Source organism: Giraffa tippelskirchi, chromosome 5 (assembly GCF_054371585.1).
Source record: "Giraffa tippelskirchi isolate mGirTip1 chromosome 5, T2T-mGirTip1v1.2.pri, whole genome shotgun sequence".
NCBI classification, from domain to species: Eukaryota; Metazoa; Chordata; class Mammalia; order Artiodactyla; family Giraffidae; genus Giraffa; species Giraffa tippelskirchi.
This window is the reverse complement of record NC_137279.1, coordinates 151,425,510-151,446,885: the sequence shown is the minus strand read 5'-3', so window position 1 is coordinate 151,446,885 and position 21,376 is coordinate 151,425,510. Positions and strand designations below refer to the sequence as shown.

The 21,376-nt window shown below is 39.3% G+C and overlaps 1 long non-coding RNA gene across 1 annotated transcript in view; it reads left to right on the top strand.

Moving 5' to 3' along the window:
* The window catches only part of LOC145506337 (uncharacterized), a 788,916-nt gene that overhangs the window by 671,545 nt on the left and 95,995 nt on the right, over window positions 1–21,376 (top strand). The window contains exon 14 of the long non-coding RNA XR_014053776.1: window positions 18,314–18,373. This is a non-coding gene — a long non-coding RNA (uncharacterized LOC145506337). The remainder of the gene's footprint in view (window positions 1–18,313; window positions 18,374–21,376) is intronic.

Below are 21,376 nucleotides of genomic sequence, written 5' to 3'. Positions count from 1 at the left end.
TCACCATCGTCTTATTCTGCTTATCCTTATTGTGCTCATTCTGACTCAGAGAGTCTCCAGTGCTATGGTTGGGTAGAGTCGTGACTGAGTAGACAGCTTCTACTAAAATGTGTAGTTTCTAAGTCATATTCATTGTGGAATTAGTCCAACTTAAAATCTCTTATGTGTCATATTTTTTCCTAATATTTGGATGTAAAAGAATATCACATCAACCCCACCCTACAAAATTTAAAAATTGAATCTCTAGCCTCGACAGGGATATAGTTCCCAGAACCCAAAACTCGGTACAGTCCAGACCCATGGACTGTTGGGTCTGTTGCCAGAAAAATGAGAGCAGAAACTTAGTAGCTGAGGAAAAGAGGAGTGATACAGGGAAATCTTCATTTGAGAGATTTACCAGGATGCCTGTTACTTTGTCTCAGCTATCTGAAGGCTTTTGTTGCTCAGTTGCTCAGTTGTGTCTGACTCTTTGCGGTGTGGTGCCATGGACTGTAGCCTGCCAGGCGCCTGTGTTCATGGGATTTCCCAGGCAAGAATACTGCTGTGGGTTGCCATTTCCTTCTCCAGGGGATCTTCCTGACCGAGGGCTTGAACTCACCTCTCCTGCATCTCCTGCATTGGCAGGCAGATTCTTTATCACTGTACCACCTGGGAAGCCTATCAGAAGGCTTCCACCTATGAAGTTAAATTCTTATTAGAAAAAGCTCCTGTAAGTTTAATTGTAATGCTGTGTTTGCCATTTTCAAGGGAAGAATAGAGACGAAGGATCTACCTATGTATATTATCTCAAGCCTCAGAGAATAGCATTGGAGACATCCCCGCCGTCTTTCAAAGACAATAGAACTGAGAACAAGTAACAACTTCCATCATGAGCTCTTATTAGACACTGCCTCTTCCCCATCTGTCATATGCAAAATCTCTTCTTCCTGCTCCCCCTCTAACTCCCTAGCATTAAGGCTGTGTTGTGTGTTTTGTCTAGTGACATAGGCTCCAGGCTCTTCTTATGAGAAATCTTTGTCTTCTGCCATAGTGATCACTGCCACTGCTCCTTGTGATGAAAATTCTTTGACACTTGGTATCTCTTTTCCATATTGGTTTATACTAGAGAATCATCAATTTCCCGCATTGTAAATACTATTGATGTTTCTGAATCTGAGCAACATGGGCCTAGTGAGAACCAAAACACCTGCCATCTGCTCCGCAACACCTTGCCTTTCCAGGCTCCTTTAGAGAAGTAACCCCCGATCTTCCAAAAACTCAACTCTCTTTTTCTCTTCATTGTACTTCATCATCATTATTGATCTAGAAATAATATGACTCTCATGTTCTTTAATTCATTTTGATCTTTTTGAATTTAATTTTTTCCACTGTTACTATTCCAATGACAAGAAATACATTGCAGATTTTTAAATTATCTTTCCCTCTTTCATTTGTTCAGCAAGTTTGACTTCTAAAGGCTGAATAATATATGAATTAACTCATGAGTTTACAAAAAGTTCATGGAGTTGTTTCTCTATGTCAATTCAAAAAGAAGCCAGATTCTGCATTGCTTTCAAAATGTTAGTTAATAAAAACTAACACACTTCTGTGATCAATACCAAGGTATGAATCTCTGTAATCTAAAAACCATGGTCAAGGCTTGCTGTGCTGTGTTTAGTCGTGTCTGACTGTTTGCAACCCCATAGATGGTAGCCTGCCAGGCTCCTCTGTCCATGGAATTCTCCAGGCAAGAATATTGGAGGGGGTAGCCATTCCTTTCTCCAGGAGATCTTCCCAACCCAGGGATTGAACCCAGGTCTCCAGCATTGCAGGCAGATTCTTTACCAGCTGAGCCACTAGGGAAGCCTGGTCAAGGATTAGGTAACCAATAAATCAGTACTAACCTAAGACAGAAGCTTGTAGGTAACCTAAATGAATCCTAGAATTTAGCCAAAATTTGTTCCCCCAATTAGTCTTGAACCATGGTCTACATAGAGAAAAGCAGAATTTGGGGTATATAAGCTTGCACTTCTTCCCTGTGCCTGGCACAAAACATGTATCAGCATTTGGTAGCCCTCACTGAGATTAGCTGTTTTTAGAATTTGAAGATTCAGCCTGTAGTTTTCATTGAGAAATTCAGTAAATGCAGGAAAAAATTATTCTGCCCAGTAAGACCTGAAAAAGCCAATGTATTGAAGTACTGCCTATGTTAAGATGAGGTTTAGGTAGGACACATAGACTTCTTTCCTTTATGACCTGATCCCTTTGTGTCTTCTTAGATCACATCTCAAGGTCAGTCATAAAGGCTGCAGTTCCTGGTGACACCCCAGTGTCACCATCTTTAGTAACAAAAGTCAAAGCCCCACACAGATACACTTCCTAAAGCACTGCCAATTTCAGTATCTCCTCAGTTTAAGTCAAAACCCTCAATCTCTATTTGCAATGGATTGATTTGGCTCTTAAATGCCAGTTTCTTGCATACACTTCTCAGATATTTGGGAAATACTATAAGATGATGGTGTAAAAGGGACATCAATAAGTAACATGTTTATTTTCTCTTCTAAGTTTAGAATCTATTGAGAAATTAAGCTCAGGACAGATGGATGATTATCAAAATATCAGCTCATTTTTAGATATGTAAAGTTGATTGGAGAATGTTGTTTAGCTCTGATACTGAATCCTGAATTAAACCAATCTTCACCACTTCTAGCTTTCCCCATGCAGGTCCAAAGTCCCTCTGCTGAGCTATCTTCTCAGAGAAGTGAGGATCCAGAGGTGCGCAATCCCTTGAGGCTCTTTATTCAAAAGAGAGAAGCCAGAGGGTTTGATCATGCTCAGTTCTCCCCTGCAATTCACCATTCAGGCAGGCATTCTGTTGTTGGAGGAGACATTAGTGAGGAGTGAGGGGGGCAAGAAAAAATGGAAATGAGAGGAGTGGGGAATCTGTGGTTCCAGCTTCTATGAGTTTTATAGCAACTCTCATTTTATGTGCCTTCTGATGTAGAACATATTTGAAGGCAGGGGTTCCTTTTGCCCTGATTGTCAATGTGTTCTTGGCATCTGGGAATGTGCTGGCACTCAGTAAATATTTGCTGAAGGAATAAATGACTGCATGGGCTCACTAGTATGGAATTCTGGGAACCAATCAGCATTCCAATCAGGTTGGAATTCTGCAACCAGATTGGCAACTGGCATAGTGATATCTGGATGTCCAGATGGAATATCCAGCTCCTTCTACTCTTTCCCACAGCATAAAAGTATCTACCACGTCTCTGATATAAAGATATTCACTGTGTCACTGGCCCCTGTGTGTCCTATTTCTGGCAATGCACAGTATCACTGAATAGCCCCAGGGACCCATCAATCATTCTCCTCTTCTCATCCTATGCAGTGGCAGCAGGATAATATTCTAGATATCTGTCCCCTGAGACTACTGAGTAGTTCTCAGAAATGTAACCTCCTCATAGAATGACAGATTAACTGGATATCTTCAATTATAGAACATAACATACAATGTTTATTTTATTTTTCCTAAGCTCTGTTTTTAATGTAAAGCTGTAACCCCAAAATTTTCACCTTGATGACCACATGGTATAGAAACAAGTTTTTCAAGAAGCATGAACACTTTAATGGTGTTGATCACAGAGCCCGCCCCTCACCCCCCTGCCTTTTGGTCTAATGTCATGTGGATGTACTGGAATCAAACACATATGTGAAGAAAAATTGAATAAATGAGGCTGCTCTATATGGGAACTCCCTATATCTTTTCAAAGGACTGGAAGTGAAATCTTTCGCAGAAAAATTAAATAGATCAAACATAAAGTTGGATGAAGGCCATTTGCTCTATTCTATCCTGTAGCTGGTATGATATAATTGAGGGTAAGTGAGGAATGGACTGCCCTGCATAAAAATTACTGTCACTTATAATATATTTAGTATATAAGTCAGACACGGTACTTTATGCTTACTGCACATGATCTCAATTACTCTTCATAACTATGAAGCAAGTATTATTATTCTCATTGTACAGATGAGAAAACTGATGTGTAAAAAGGTCATCTAATACACCCAAAATCACAAAGTCAGTATTACGCATCAGGATTGGAACATTAGATGTGTCTGTTACTGGAGTCCGTACTTAGTATCAATAAACTATAATGCATCCTTTCCAAAGAGGGAAGAAACTATAGAGTGATTGGATTGGCTCTAGTTTATAGAGTTTAAAGGGGGAAGCCAAAAGAAAAGTTCCCCAAAAGTTCATACATCATCCTGTTTAGTTTGGTAGGGGTGAATTTCAGCAGAAATAGAGTTTGCAGCACCTTAAAATTTTCTTTGCCATAAGACCCTCAAGGAACAAACATGGAGACAATGGAAAACTGTAGAAATATTTGGATTAGAGTCAGATACTCAAGGGACTTGTAAACAAGTTCTCATTTCAATGAGAACCAAAAGCTTTAAGTAAAATTAGTCCAAATAAAACTGCCCATTTTGTATCAGATGGTCAGTACAAGGGGGTCCTTCATCAGAGTCATGACCGGACCCTCTCTCTGAGTCTTCTTTAGTGACTAAATGGCACTCCAGCAGAGGCGTGTGTTGAGCAGACTCAGTTGGGTTTAGAGGTTGTTGAGTTAAAAATATAAACAGTATCTCTGAGGTCCTGTAATAAGTACTATCTACTAATGAAGTTATTAGTACATATACACTGTCTAACAGTAACATTTCTATTATAATTTCCACAAAATAAAACTTATCCTCCTTTATAACATTTATTTTTCTTTTTTGATGTTCCTTAGGTCTTAAGAATATTTGGTGGACACAGAACCGTGCCTGTAGTTTTTAAATACTTTCTCTGAGTTTCTCTTCTAAGTGTGAATTGCAATGTAATTATTTATGTGGCTATAAAAGATAGCCCACATTCAGGTAAATGCTTTTGTCAACAACAGCACCTAAAACTATGGGCTAACCAGGGATCTATCCAAAAGAAGCACAGAGCTGGCAAAAGCTTAGATTTTTTTTTTTTTCATTCACTATATGGCTTCTGAGAGGACTGCATGGACTTTTTTTTAAGTCACCTTCAGAGCATCAGACTCAAGACAGGCATTAGCATAACTCCTGATCAAATTCAGAAATATTTGTTCAATGTCTTGAAAAGGGGTCATGTAGATCTTTAAACAGCCAAAGCCTTATTGAACGGAGAGATTACCAGTTTCTCTAACAACCACTTTGATTTGAGGCTGGTCTGATCACTGAGGGTCTTCCTGACAATTCAAAGCTTACTCATTGTAACTTAGGACAATGTAACTGAAAAACACTTTAAATTCATTTGACAAAACCTTCTTTTTATAACAGGAAGTCCATTCATTCACTCTACAGAGAAATACTGTGAATCAACCATGGCCAAATATTATTCCAGGTCCTGGGGAATACAGCAGACAGAAATGTCTTACTTATGGAGGACACCTCTTTTGAATTGACTTGATCAGTCATACAATATTAGAAAGATATGGAAAAGACTTTCATTGCCCTTTACTATACATGTCAGCCTCTTTATTTAGGTTATAGTCTCTTTCATTTCCCAATTATAGCCTATGAACAATCAAAATACTGTTTAAAGTTGCCCATATTTTCCATGTTAGTCTTCTATATGCTCCCAAAGTTCTTTTTCATAACTCTGTAACGATATATTGTTTCATGCTACCTTTATTTATGTACTTAACTCTCCCAATAAAGTCCTCAGTTGTTACAATTTATTCATGTTGTAGCCTCAGTATCTTTCTCTGTGTTATAATTGAGTGAATTAGTGAATTCTTGTATGTATTTATTCATTCAGTAGGTAATTCAATTCAATTCACTTATTTGCTCATTTAGTAAATACTTACTAAGTGTCTATGCTTTGCTGATTGCTAGTCCAGCTACTGGAGATCCATAATAAAAAAGACAAAAAGCTTATACCCTGATATTGAAAATGAGATATGAAAAAATTAATCAAGTAAATTAAATGTTAAGCAGGAAAATAATAAATTTTATGTGGAAAATGGATGAGTAAAAGTCTTCAGGAATGCCAAGGTACAGAAAGCAATTCTAATTTTAATGATGTATTGGAGGCCGGACTTAGTGGAAGGTGACATTAAAGGAAGGACTTGAAGGGGTCAAGGGTATGAGCTGTGTGGGTAATGAGGAGATAGCATTCTGTCAGAGGCAGCTGCCACTTCAAGCATCCTCAGGGAGGAGGGCGCTTAGTGAGTTTCAGGAGGCGTTAGGCTCTTGATGTGGCTGGAGTAGAGTGCGAGATGAGCCACTCATAGGAGTTGAGGACAGAGAGGTGGTGGGGCTCTGGTAAGAGTCTTGTGATCATTAAAAGGACTAGCTCTTGCTCTGGGAAATTGAGGAGCCATAGGAGCATTTTTAGTGGAATCATGATGGGATTAGACTTGGATTTTAACAGGGTATCTCTAGATATGCTATTGACAAGAGTCTATGGGAAAGCATGAAAGCCAGAAAAGAGACCAATTAAGAGGATATTGTAATAGTTCAGCTAAATGATGGTGAGAGATAGAAAAGAAGGTCCTAAGAAGTGGTTAAATCTGTGATATATGGAAGACAAAATCAATGGAATTTGCTCTTTGGGGTGGCATGTGATAGAGAGAAGCATCAAGGGTGATTTTAAGATTTTAGGCCTGGATGAATGAGTGGCACTACCATCAGTTACGCTTTGGAATGTAATCAATGGAAAGAACTGTGGAGGAGGGATGAGGAAGCAGCAGTTCCACACAAAAACTTAAAATACTTCTCTGGCTTCCACGTGGAGATATGATGTAAGCAATTGGATACAAGGGAGTCAGCTTGAGAGGAAGTGTGGTAAGGGAGGAGATAATCCTAGTTGTCTATGTTTCTGTGTTTCTGTGTGTGTGTGTGTGTGTGTGTGTGTGTGTACATGCATGCATGTGTGTTAAATAATGAGGCACTGTGAAGTGGCCATTTATGAGAATGGGGTCAATGTATTGAGTAAGGAAGCATAGTATGATTTCTAGGCAGCACTAAGGGCATATCTGAAGTTCATGGTCATAAATTTAAAGGAAGACCAGTCAGCATAGTTGTTGTTTCTCTCCAGCCATATTCAGTTGTATAGGTATAGGTAGAGTATAAATGGAAAGTTAGGTTTAACATTTTACACAACATTGAACATGTCCTGCATGAACTGTAACTGTTTTGGAAAATACATTGAAAACCAGCATCAGACTTATTAAGAAGAGAATTCTGTATATGTCAGAGTGTATATTGGTTAGTCTTGTTGATACAGGACGTAGAATTCTAAGCACATAGGTTAAAAGAATATAATTAAATATACATAGAGAAAAAGTACTCTGCATGAGAAATGACCAAGTTTTTGTAGCAGGAAAAGTAGGGAATGAAGAATGTGCTGGTGAAAGAAAGCAACATGGCAGAACTCCAGACTCAGAGAAAAACCTAACTAGGAAGAAATTTCTGGTGACCAAGCAGACAAGGGGATTTTGTGAACAGAAATAACTAGCTTATAATTCATCTTTAATATTTTATGGTGATCAAATCCAGTTACTCTAAACTTTCATAAAGCCTGTCATACACACAAAAGCCTAAGTAGAGAGAAAAAAAATCAAAGGAAAATCAGAGGTGAGAAAAGAAAACAGACACAGAAAATGCGATGAGTCAGAGCTTCAGAGAAGCACCAGGAACAAGAGCTATCGGGGGGGATGTAAACCCAGATGGATGTGCAGAAATATTAGGAAGACATTAGACACAGCTAGACTTTGTAGGTTCAGGTCAATTTTGTATTTTTTTCTAAATAGCGAGATATAATTTGATATTTCAGTTAAATAAGGATAAGATGCCTACTATGTGTGATACATACCTACAGATGTGCCTACTATAAAGAAAACTTTTTATTACAAGCCCTTGTTTATACATTTTATATGGATGCATGCTTTGCATTTGATATAGCCTATAATTTCTGTGAAATGCTGTTATTAAATTGCTGACATGCCTTATGTTTGACATCTTAAAATTAAGAAAATGTGGCAATTTACTCACTAAAGTGTGATGAGACTAAAATGCAGAAAGGTTAATTAATGTTTCTAATTTCCCATAGATGACTGACCTGACGATTCAAAATCTATGTCTCTAAATCTCCAAAGTTCTATTTCCTCATGTAAATTATTGTTATTTCTTCCCCTATTTCAGAACCAGCACTGATTCGGCCTAGCAAGCCTAATCCATTTGCATACCCAGGAGTATGTGTTCATGTCATGAAGGCAAAATATTTTCACACAACAACTCATCAGCCTAAAAAAACTCTTGGTGTCAGCAGTGACACAGAAAGTGTCTCCATGGTAGAGACAACAGCAAGTAATGTAGCTATCTGATTTATCAGAGAAAGCACAGAGGTCACAAAGAATAAGATAAATTCTGAAGAAGGGGAAGAAATCTTATTCTCTTAGTGAAGCGGGGAAATGAAAAAAAGAAAAAAATCAGCCAGAAGTAACTGTTGAATTTGAAACACAAGAAGCAACAGTTGACAAAAACAAATGATCCAACCAAAGTTGTTATTTCATATGGTGGAACAAATGCTTGCCAAACCATTAGTCTACTATCAAGTCACTCAGCATATAGCCCCAACATACTTTTCAAGATGTCCTTTTATGCATCTAATCTATTTCAACCAGCCTGGGATTCTTGCGTTTTCCCAAAATGCACTGGGTATTTCGGGTCCTAGGCTGAAGAACAGGTAACCCAGATCTGAAGCTGTGGTAGAAGAGGTCAGAAATTGACTAAAACTGGCCTCAGATGGGTGATGAAAAAAGATGAAATGGCTGAGCAGAGATACATATATGTATGTTCTGAATATGAATATATATATAATGCTATGAATTATAGCAGTTAGCTAGGAGAAGGAAGAACCAAGTTATAAAACCAGAGCCACTGGGGAAGAGCTATTACTGGAAACATTATGCCAAGGGAATAAAACAAAATGATTAGTGGCATAAGGTCCTAGAAGGCAAATTCAGGACAAGCCTGAAGTAAAGAGTTTCATGTTTAGATAATGGCAAAACATGCATAAGGTTATCTGAAATTTTTTTAGCCATTTGGATTCCACCTTTTGCTACTATACTTTTTTTTTTTTTCTTAAAGTGATCAACTTTAGGAACCACTTACTACCTCCATGACTTGATGCCTTAAATGCTCTAGGGTTAAAATGTACGTGTGTGTATCCTAAGTCTCATCCAACTCTTAGCGACCCTATGAACTGTAGCCCACCAGGCTCCTCTGTCCAAGGGATTCTCCAGGCAAGAATATTGGAGTAGGTTGCTGTGCCTTCCCCCAGGGGATCTTCCTGACCCAGGGATTGAACCTATACCTCTTAAGTCTCCTGCACTGGTAGGCAAGTTCTTTACTACTAGCACCACTTGAGAAACCTGTTAAATTCCCAGTCACATTTCATCAAGCTTTGTCTAAAATGACAGACCCCTAAATCACTTCCTCCAAAATCTCTGGGAAGGCCACCTGAATGCCCCTCCTCTGAGTACAATATTGAAGTTGCTCAGTGGTGTCAGACTTTTTGCAACCCCATGGGCTATAGCCTACCAGGCTCCTCTGTCCACAGGATTTTCCAGGCAAGAGTACTGGAGTGGGTTGCCATTTCCTTCTCCAATGAGTACAATACCATTCTCAATTTACACTTCCTCTTTTCTAAATCTTGCATACTTTATGTTAGCAGATTTTTAATCTTGTAAATCTGATGGGTGTGAAAATGTGTTGGTGAATGTCCTTTATTTATGTATATCCTTATGTCTTCTGTTCACATCCTTTATCCGTTTAACTGATGGGTTGCCTTTTACTTACTGATTTGTAGATTTTCTTTACATGTACTGAATGTGAATCTTATTTTCTTACATGCATTGTACATATCTTCTCCCAGTGTATGGTCTCTCTTTTAATTTTGTTTACAGGGTTGACTTATCGATGCTTTCATTTACAGTTTGTTACTTATTTCCCCTAATTTATTTATAAAGCCTTTGCAAACAGGACTTAAATATAGTTTCCTGCATTCTCTTTTAAAAGCCTTAAAGTATTGCTTAGCACATTTTTAGCTGTAACCAACATGGAATTTACTTCTATATAAAGTGTGGAGTAGGATATCAATATTATTTTTTTCTGTATATAAGTCAATTGTTCCAGTACAAATTATTTAATATCTCAAATTTTTAATAATTTCTAACACTACCTGTGACATTTACAAAGCCTCATATTTGCATGAATTTATTTTGCCTTCTGTAATATAATATATTCTTTTTTTTTTCTTTTAAGCTGTACATAATCAAATCGTATAGACCTCAGGTGTGAACCCTATGGGCTTCCCTGGTGTCTTGGTGGTAAAGAATCTGCCTGCCAATGCAGGAGATGCAGTTTTGCTCCCAGGGTTGGGAAGATCCCCTGCAGAAGGAAGTGGCAACCCTCTCCAGTATTCTTGCCTGGGAAATCCCACAGACAGTAGAGCCTCAGTTCAGTTCACTCGCTCAGTCGTGTCTGACACTTTGCGAGCCCATGAATCGCAGCACGCCAGGCTTCCCTGTGCATCACCAACTCCCGGAGTTCATCCAAACTCATGTCCATCAGGTCGGTGATGCCATTCAGCCATCTCATCCTCTGTCGTCCCCTTCTCCTCCTGCCCCCAATCATTCCCAGCATCAGGGTCTTTTCCAATGAGTCAGTTCTTCACATCAGATGGCCAAAGTATTGGAGTTTCAGCTTCAACATCAGTCCTTTAAATGAACACCCAGGACTGATCTCCTTTAGGAAGGACTGCTTGGATCTCCTTGCAGTCCAAGGGACTCCCAAGAGTCTTCTCCAACACCACAGTTCAAAAGCATCAATTCTTCAGCACTCAGCTTTCTTCACCGTCCAACTCTCACATCCATACATGACTACTGGAAAAATCATAGCCTTAAATAGACGGACCTCTGTTGGCAAAGTAATGTCTCTGCTTTCTAATATGCTATCTAGGTTGGTAACAACTTTCCTTCAAAGGAGTAAGTGTCTTTTAATTTCAGGGCTGCAATCACCATCTGAAGTGATTTTGGAGCCCCCCAAAATAAAGTCTGACTCTGTTTCCACAGTTTCCCAATCTATTTCCCATGAAGTGATGGGACCAGATGCCATGATTTTAGTTTTCTGAATGTGGAGTTTTAAGCCAACTTTTTCACTCTCCTCTTTCACTTTCATCAAGAGGCTTTTTTGTTCCTCTTCACTTTCTGCCATAAGGGTGGTGTCATTTGCATATCTGAGGTTATTGATATTTCTCCCGGCAATCTTAATTCCAGCTTGTGCTTCCTCCAGCTCAGCATTTCTCATGATGTACTCTGCATATAAGTTAAGTAAGCAGGGTGACAATATACAGTCTTAACATACTCCTTTTCCTATATGAAACCAGTCTGTTGTTCCATATCCAGTTCTAACTGTTGCTTCCTGACCTGCGTACAGGTTTCTCAAGAGGCAGGTCAGGTGGTCTGGTATTCCCATCTCCTTCAGAATTTTCCACTGTTCATTGTGATCCACACAGTCAAAGGCTTTGACATAGTCAATAAAGCAGACATAGATGTTTTTCTGGAACTCGCTTGCTTTTTCGATGATCCACCAGAAGTTGGCAATTTGATCTCTGGTTCCTCTGCCTTTTCTAAAACAAGCTTGAACATCTGGAAGTTCAGGGTTCAAATAATGCTGAAGCCTGGCTTGGAGAATTTTGAGCATTACTTTACTAGCGTGTGAGATGAGTGCAATTGTGCGGTAGTTTGAGCATTCTTTGACATTGCCTTTCTTTGGGATTGGCATGAAAACTGACCTTTTCCAGTCCTGTGGCCATTGCCAAGTTTTCCAGATTTGCTGGCATATTGAGTGCAGCACTTTCACAGCATCATCTTTGAGGATTTGAAATAGCTCAACTGGAATTCCATCACCTCCACTAGCTTTGTTCATAGTGATGCTTTCTAAGGCCCACTTGACTTCACATTCCAGGATGTCTGGCTCTAGGTGAGTGACCACACCATCATGAATATCTGGGTCCTGAAGATCTTTTTTGTATAGTTCTTCTGTGTATTCTTGCCACCTCTTCTTAATATCTTCTGCTTCTGTTAGGTCCATACCATTTCTGTCCTTTATCGAGCCCATCTTTACATGAAATGTTCCCCTGGTATCTCTAATTTTCTTGAAGAGATCTCTAGTCTTTCCCAATCTGTTGTTTTCCTCTATTTCTTTGCACTGATAGCTGAGGAAGGCTTTCTTATCTCTCCTTGCTATTCTTTGGAATTCTGCATTCAAATGGAAATATCTTTCCTTTGCTCCTTTGCTTTTTGCTTCTTTTCTTTTCACATCTATTTGTAAGGCCTCCTCAGACCGTTTTGCCTTTTTGCATTTCTTTTTCTTGGGGATGGTCTAATGGGCAATATTTCTTGGAGTCACAAAAGGGTCAGATGACTTAGCAACTGAACAGCCAAACAGTGTACTCTATAGTACAACAGAAGCACTTAATCCACAGAATTGGAGAATATTAGGCCTTGAGGGTAAAATATAGTTTGTTTTTTAAAATATAGTTATATAATTTTATAGATAAGAAAACTTAAGCTCAGAAAAGTTAAATGAGTTGCCTTGGGTAATACAGCCAATCAATAGTAGAGCTACATCTAGTGTTATGTTTATTCTAGATCCATTGTAGTTCCCTCTCCACAGAACCAGTGTTCAGCACATAATAGATTTCAGTTCAGTTCAGTCACTCAGTCATGTCCGACTCTTTGCATCCCCAGGGAGTGCAGCACACCAGGAATCCCTGTCCATCACCAACTCCCAGAGTTATTCAAACCCATGTCCACTGAGTCAGTGATGCCTCCCAACCAGCTCATCCTCTGTCATCCCCTTCTCCTCACACCTTCTATCTTTCCCAGCATCAGGGTCTTTTCAAATGGGTCAGCTCTTCGCAAAGTATTGAAGTTTCAGCTTCAATATCAGTCCTTCCAATGGATATCCAGGGCTGATTTCCTTTAAGATGGGCTGGTTGGATCTCCTTGCAATCCAAGGGACTCGCAAGAGTCTTCTCGAACATCACAGTTCAAAAGTATCAATTCTTCAGTACTCAGCTTTCTTTATAGTCCAACTCTCACAACCATACATGACTTGGAAAAACCACAGCCTTGACTAGATGGACTTTTGTTGGCAAAGTAATGTCTCTGCTTTTTAATATGCTGTCAGGTTCATCATAACCTTTCTTCCAAGGAGCAAGCATCTGTTAATTTCATGGCTGCAGTCACCATCTGCAGTGATTTTGGAGCCCACAAAAATAAAGTCTGTCACTCTTTCCCCATCTATTTGTCATGAAGTGATCGGACCAGATGCCATGGTCTTAGTTTTCTGAAAGTTGATCTTTAAGCCAACTTTTTCACTCTCCTCTTTCACTTTCATCAAGAGGCTTTTTAATTCTTCTTCACTTTCTGCATACAGATTGGGTCATCTTCATATCTGAGGTTATTGATGTTTCTCCCAGCAATCTTGTCTCCAGCTTGTGCTTCCTCCAGCCCAGTGTTTCTCATGATGTATTCAGCATATAAGTTAAATATGCAAAGTGACAATATGCAGCCTTGAAGTACTCCTTTCCCAATTTGGAACCAGTCTGTTGTTCCATGTCCAGTTCTAACTGTTGCTTCCTGACCTGCATACAGGTTTCTCAAGAGGCAGGTCAGATGGTATGGTATTCCCATCTCTTTCAGAATTTTCCACAGTTTATTGTGATCCACACAGTCAAAGGCTTTGACATAGTCAATAAAGCAGACATAGATGTGTTTCTGGAACTCTCTTGCTTTTTCGATGATCCAACGGATGTTGGCAATTTGATTTCTGGTTTCACTGCCTTTTCTAAAACCAACTTGAACATCTGGAAGTTCACGGTTCACGTATTGCTGAAGCCTGGCTTGGAGAATTTTGAGTATTAATTTACTAGCATGTGAGATGAGTCAATTGTGTGGTAGTTTGACCATTCTTTGGCATTGCCTTTTTTTGGGATTGAAATGAAAACTGACCTTCTCCAGTCCTGTGGCCACTGCTGAGTTTTCCATATTTGCTGGCATACTGAATGCAGCACTTTCACAGCATCATCTCTTAGGATTTGAAATAGCTCAACTGCAATTCCATCACTTCTGATAGCTTTGTTCATAGTGATGCTCCCAAGGCCCACTTGACTTCACATTCCAGGATGTGAGTCTAGGTGAGTGATCATACCAACGTGATTATCTGGGTCGTGAAGATCTTTTTTGTACAGTTCTTCTGTGTATTCTTGCCACCTCTTCTTAATATCATCTGCTTCTGTTAGGTCCATACCATTTCTGTCCTTTATCGAGCTCATCTTTGCATGAAATGTTCCCTTGGTATCTCTAATTTTCTTGAAGAGATCTTTAGTCCTTCCTGTTCTATTCTTTTCCTCTATTTCTTTGCACTGATCACTGAGAAAGGCTTTCTTATCTCTCCTTGCTATTCTTTGGAACTCTGCATTCAAATGTGTAGATTCTTCCTTTTCTCCTTTGCTTTTTGCTTCTCTTCTTTTCACAGATATTTGTAAGGCCTCCTCAGGTAGACATTTTGCTTTTTTGCATTTCTTTTTCTTAGGAATGGATGGTCTTGATCCCTGTCTCCTGTCTAATGTCATGAACCTCCATTCATAGTTCATCAGGCACTCTGTCTATCAGATCTAGTCCCTTAATTCTTTTTCTCATATCCACTGTATAATCATAAGGGATTTGATTTATGTCATACCTCAATGGTCTAGTGGTTTTCCCTACTTTCTTCAATTTTAAGTCTGAATTTGGTAATAAGGAGTTCATTATCTGAGCCACAGTCAGCTCCTGGTCTTGTTTTTGCTGACTGTATGGAGCTTCTCCATCTTTGGCTGCAAAGAATCTAATCAATCTGATTTTGGTGTCGGCCATCTGGTGATGTCTGTGTGTAGAGTCTTCTCTTGTGTTGCTGGAAGAGAGTGTTTGTTATGACCAGCGTGTTCTCTTGGCAAAACTCTATTAGCCTTTGCCTTGCTTCATTCTGTACTCCAAGACTTAATTTGCCTGTTACTCCAGGTGTTTCTTGATTTCCTACTTTTGTATTCCTGTCCCGTATAACGAAAAAGACATCTTTTTTGGATGTTAGTTCTAAAAGGTCCTGTAGGTATTCACAGAACCATTGGAGACTTTATCTTTTTGAGCTCCAAAATCACTGCAGATGGTGATTGAAGCCATGAAATTAAAAGACACTTACTCCTTGGAAGGAAAGTTATGACCAACCTAGATAGCATATTAAAAGGCAGAGACATTACTTTGCCAACAAAGGTCCATCTAGTCAAGGCTATGGTTTTTCCAGTGGTCATGTATGAATGTGAGAGTTGGGACTATAAAGAAAGCTGAGCATCGAAGAATTGATGCTTTTGAACTGTGGTGTTGGAGAAGACTCTTGAGAGTCCCTTCGCCTGAAACGAGATCCAACCAGTTCATCCTAAAGGAGATCAGTCCTGGGTGTTCATTGGAAGGACTGATGCTGAAACTCCAATACTTTGGCCACCTCGTGCGAAGAGCTGACTCATTGGAAAAGACCCTGATGCTAGGAAGGATTGAGGACAGGAGGAGAAGGGGATGACAGAGGATGAGATGGTTTGATGGCATCACCGACTCAATGGACATGAGTTTGGGTGGACTCCGGGAGTTGGTGATGGACAGGGAGGCCTGATGTCCTGCAGCTCATGAGCTCACAAAGAGTCAGACACAACTGAGCAACTGAACTGGACTGAACTGATAGAACCATTCAACTTCAGGTTCTTTTGCTTTATTGGTTGGGACATAGACTTGGATTACCGTGATATTGAATGGTTTGCCTTGGAAACGAACAGAGATCATTCTGTCATTTTTGAGATTGCATCCAAGTACTGCATTTCCTATTCTTTTGTTGACTATGATAGCTACTCCATTTCTTCTAAGGGTTTCCTGACCACAGTAGTAGATATAATGGTCATCTGAATTAAATTCACCCATTCCAGTCCATTTTAGTTTGCTGATTCCTAAAATGTTGATGTTCACTCTTGCCATCTCCTGTTTGACCACTTCCAATTTGCCTTGATTCATGGACCTAACATTCCAGGTTCCTATGCAATATTGCTCTTTACAGCATCAGACTTTGTTCTATCACTAGTCACATCCACAACTGGTTATTGTTTTTGCTTTGGCTCCATCCCTTCATTCTTTCTGGAGTTATTTCTCCACTGATCTCCAGTAGCATATTGAGCACCTACTGACCTGGGGAGTTCATCTTTCTGTGTTCTATCTTTTTGCCTTTTCATAATGTTCATGGGGTTCTCAAGGCAGGAATACTGAAGTGGTTTGCCATTCCCTTCTCCAGTGAACCACATTTTGTCAGAACTCTCCACCGTGACCTGTCTGTCTTGGGTGGCCCTACATGGCATGGCTTAGTTTCATTGGGTTAGATAAGGCTGTGGTCCATGTGATTAGATTGGTTAGTTTTCTGTGATTGTGGTTTCAGTCTTTCTACCCTCTGATGCCCTCTCTCAGCACCTACTGTCTTACTTGGGTTTCTCTTACCTTGGACGTGGAGTATCTCTTCACTGCTGCCCCAGCAAAGCGCAGCTGCTGCTCCTTACCTTGGATGTGGGGTATCTCCTCACGGCCACCACTACTGACCTTGGACATGGGGTGTCTCCTCTCTGCAGCTCACTTCTCCAGCGCCAGGCAGCCCTGGTGGCTCAGATAGTAATCAATCCACCTGTACTGCGGGAGACCTGGATTCAATCCCTGGGTTGGGAGGATCCCTTGGAGGAAGGCATGGTAACCCATTCCAGTCTTCTTGCTGGAGAATCACCATGAACAGAGGAGCCTGGCAGTCTACAGTCCATGGGGTCGCAGAGTCAGACACGACTGAGTGACTAAGCACAGCACAGCAGCATACATATTGATATGGAACATCATGACACACAATTTAAAGAAAATTGAGATTTTGTGTTAGTTGTTAATGTGTCAAACTTTTCTTCCCAATTTCTCTCATTGTGATCAGTATCACTTAGTTTATTATATGATCAATTATTTTATAGGCACTGTGAAGGATTAGTAAATACAGGGATGGACAAAATAGATTTGATTCCTGCTTCAGAGGTATACTCATTTGGTTTAATATCCAAATGAGTATAGTGTAAGATTTCAATATAATAATTATAATGTGGCAACAGATATGAATCAGGAATAGAATTTATGTCTTGTAGCTCAGTTGGTAAATAACCTGCCTACCATGCAGAAGACCTAGGTTCTATTCCTGGGTCTGGAAGATTCCCTGGTGAAGGAAATGACAACCCACTCCAGTATTCTTGCCTGGAGAGTCCCATGGACAGAGGAGACTAGTAGGCTACAGTCCAAGGGGTTGCAAGAACTGAACATGACATAGTGACTAAACCACACACAAAAGAAAATAGTGTGCAAAGTGACCATACAATAGAACTCAAAGCTCTTTTTGAGGTGTCAGGGAAGACTATGCAATGAAATTTCTCCAGAATTTCACCAGCATGCAACTTGTGCTGTTACACAGATTCCCATACCTAGAAGGACTCTGCAGTTGGTTTAAGGTTCTGCTATTGTTATACTAAACTATGAAGATTTTTAACAAGAGGTTTCACATTCTCATTTTCTACTGCCCCCCCCCCAATTATGTAGACAACACTATATGGAAAATAAAAGTTAATCTGATTTAGCAGGAAGACATTCAAAATACCAGAAGATACAAGAACCATATAGTATGAGGTTGGTTGTAGGATCTGGAAATACTTAGCTGGATAAAAACTGTCTAAGGATGAATTAATAACTGTCTAAGGATGATACAGTGACCGTTCAGAGGATCAGAAGGAGAAGTAGGATTTTCCAGTGCAGCTCTAGAAGGTGAACAAGAATAATTCATAAAAGTTAAAGGAAAACTGAGAAAGGGCAGACTTTCACTACAAGAGAAGGCAAGACATCACATATTTAAGTTTCTAGTGTCAGAGGTATTAAGGTTAAGGTTTGGTGACAATAAGTAATGATTATTGAAAATTAAATTGTGCATTCATTAAGAGGAGAAAGAATAAGATGACTACAATGGTCCAAACCAATCTTAAAATTTTATATTTATGAAATACATTGAAACTTCCTTGTCAAAATGAGCCATATATTAGAATTCCAGGATGTGAAGCAGGGAACATGAAACATCGCTTAGTTTTGATTACCTGTACATTTTTTTTTAGGGAACTTTCCAGGTGGCTCAGTGATAAAGAATCCGCCTGTCAGTGCAGAAGATGTCAGAGGTGAGACTTTGATCCCTGGGTAGGGAAGATCCTCTGGAGGAGGAAATGGAAACCTACTCCAGTCTTCTTGCCTGGAAAATCCCATGGACACAGGAGCCTGGCAGTTTATAGTCCATGGGATTGCAAAGAGTTGGATGCTACTGAGCATGCACACATCCTTTTTTGAGCAGAGAAAATGAAGAAAAATTGTAGAAGACCAGTAAGTGTGTTCATTTAAATTATCTCATTAATGAGCACACAAATCATGCTGACCTTAATTGTGATTAAGACTCCCAAGACATGATTTTTAAATTAGCAAATAACGATAACAATAGCTCATCATTCACAAGTGAGGTCTAACTTGTTTAAGCCTCACAAAGAGCTTGTAAGTTAAAATTTGTTATAACATTTTATAAACTGAAATTGAAGCTCAAAGAGTTGAGTTTTAGGCACATGGTTAGTCAACAGAAGAGTAAGTAATCTATTTATTCACTGAGGAGCTACTTATTGAGTGCCTAGGATGTTCAGGCATTGCGTCATGTGCTAAGAATGCACATGTGAGCAAAACAAATGGAATTTATGCCGTGACAGACTAGCCAGGATATAGTAAACTTTTTCCTTTATTACACTCTAAAGGAAACTCTCAGGCAACATTTCTCTTTGATGAGCAATTGCTGTTTTAGGTAATTGGGGTTTCCATGTTTATTAAGCCTTATTTCAAGTCTATATGAACTTGAAACTGTGATATCAGCAAGTGAATAGAGCATATTCTGTCTTCTGAGAGGTCTAACAGAGACAGATTTATGTAAGCAACTGACCACAAATAGAAAGCAGAATGAATAAATAGTAAGTAGAATTATGAATATGGGAGAGGTTGAGGAGAGGGAGGGCTTCCCAGGTGGCACTAGGGATAAAGAACCTACCTGCTAATGCAGGAGACGTAAGAGATGTGGGGTTCGATCCCTGGGTTGGGAAGATTCCCCTGGAGGCGGGCATGGTGACACACTCCAGTATCCTTTCCTGGAGAATCCCATGGACATAGGAGCCTGGCTGGCTCCAGTACATAGGGTCACACAGAATCAGACATAACTGAAGCAACTTATGGAGATGGGGGAGGAGAGGGAGCGTTAAATGTGATGGTGTTATCAGGAAAGGTTTCATGGACATGAGCTGAGAACCACGGTCTAGGGATAAAAGTTCAAAATAATAAGAATAAGATCCAAAAGAAGGTGCACTCTGATGTGTGAACCCACAGCATTAACACAATAGCTAACATACATCCAATTAACAAATCATAAGTATTTATTAAGTGAATGAATAAAAATAATTTATTGGTGTATATTTAATATTGAACCAGGAGAAAGATGAAAGTCACAGAGTTATGAATATCCATGGAACATCTGAGTAGTGAGCAGACTAATGCATATTTATGGTGAGTGGCATGACAGGGTGAATGGACAGGTGCTTGTGGAAGAAAAAGGAAATGATATATGTCACTGAGCAATGACATTGCTCTATGAGATGAGTACTATGGTGGGGAAGGCGTAAGGCCTTTGAGCACATTAGGGAAATTCCCTAACTCAGCTGCTGTTGATTTTCATATTTATTTTATTTTTGATTTTTCAGGAGAGTGGTTAGTGAAGAACAATTAGTAAGAAATAAAGCAGCATCTACGTTACAGAATGAAACATAAGCAAGAGTTGGGGAGAAGGAAGAACAACGTGTTTAAGGGCTAGAAAATGTAAAAGTTCAGTGAAATATTCAAGGAAGCAATAGGAAGAGCTAAGCCTAGAGATGTAGAAAGGAAGGAGGAAAGAGAGGAAAGATAAAATTGGAAGCTGAGAAACTGAATGCCAGAATGCTAGTGAGGTGACTGCAGCAATAGGTTCATAGGAGAGCTAACTAAGGCAGTGGCAAAGATAATAGAAAAAGGGGTGGAGGTCTTTGTAACTTTCATGTACTTAATGTTCAATAAATAATGCCTGACAGAAGGACTTTGGAACTGATTGCTTATATAGGTAAAGAAGAAAGAGAAGAAAAAATCAACTTTGAGTTTTGTAGTTTAAATGGTTAGCTTGATGTCGACTATATAATTTGAACCTGGAAATATGGTCATTGAGCAGATTTTGCAATTAAATTAGTAAAGTTAATTTTGTCTGTAACTTGGTTAAAAAATCTGCCTGCCATCTCTTTGTTGTTGCCTAAAAGAGTGGAAATACATGTGGAGTTCAAACCTCATAGTGTTAGAGGACAATTCTGCGAGAATCCTCTCCATACCACTAAGTAGCAATTTTTCCTTTGCTTTGAAAACAAATGGAACTAACAATGGTGACCATTTTCTGTTGCTCTTAAGTAAGAGATTGTCAACAGTGTGATTGCCCTTTCCAAGGAGGTAGGCCACTTTTCTCACATTAAGAGATCACACAACATCTGCAAATTTCCTACTAAAAAGTCATTTTACTTAGAAATCATGTGTATTTATCTTTGTATATTTAAGCCCAAATAAATAACTTGTAGGAAAATATGTCCCTTTGAATATTGAATAAAGCCAAACAAAATTATGCTTGGATGTTGCCTAATTTCTTCACAAGAAGGATAATGAAAGGAGTCAGAACAAATCCTTCTTTCTTGTTGAAAGAGTTGCTCATACGTGCTTGGCAACCAGCAAGAATCCTTCTTTATGCAGTTTTTTCACTCAGCTAGCCCTGGCTGGACTTCTCAGAATATTGATAAATCCCACCTTGGACAAAGAACTGAATAAATATTTCTTGGCATTGTTTCATGAGCATTAAAGCAAAGTGAGACCATATCACTGGATTTGGTCTGTGGATGTCCTGAAATATCTTTTTAATCAACAGCCAGAGACATCAAAGTATAATTTAGCTTAGAGAGAGAGAGACTGCCACTATTTTGAGAATTATGAGAACATTTATAAAGCCATAAAGCATTTGAGTTCAAGCATCATTTAGACAAATGTATCATTTGAATACACAGGAAAGAATAGAAGAGAAAGAGACAGGAGTG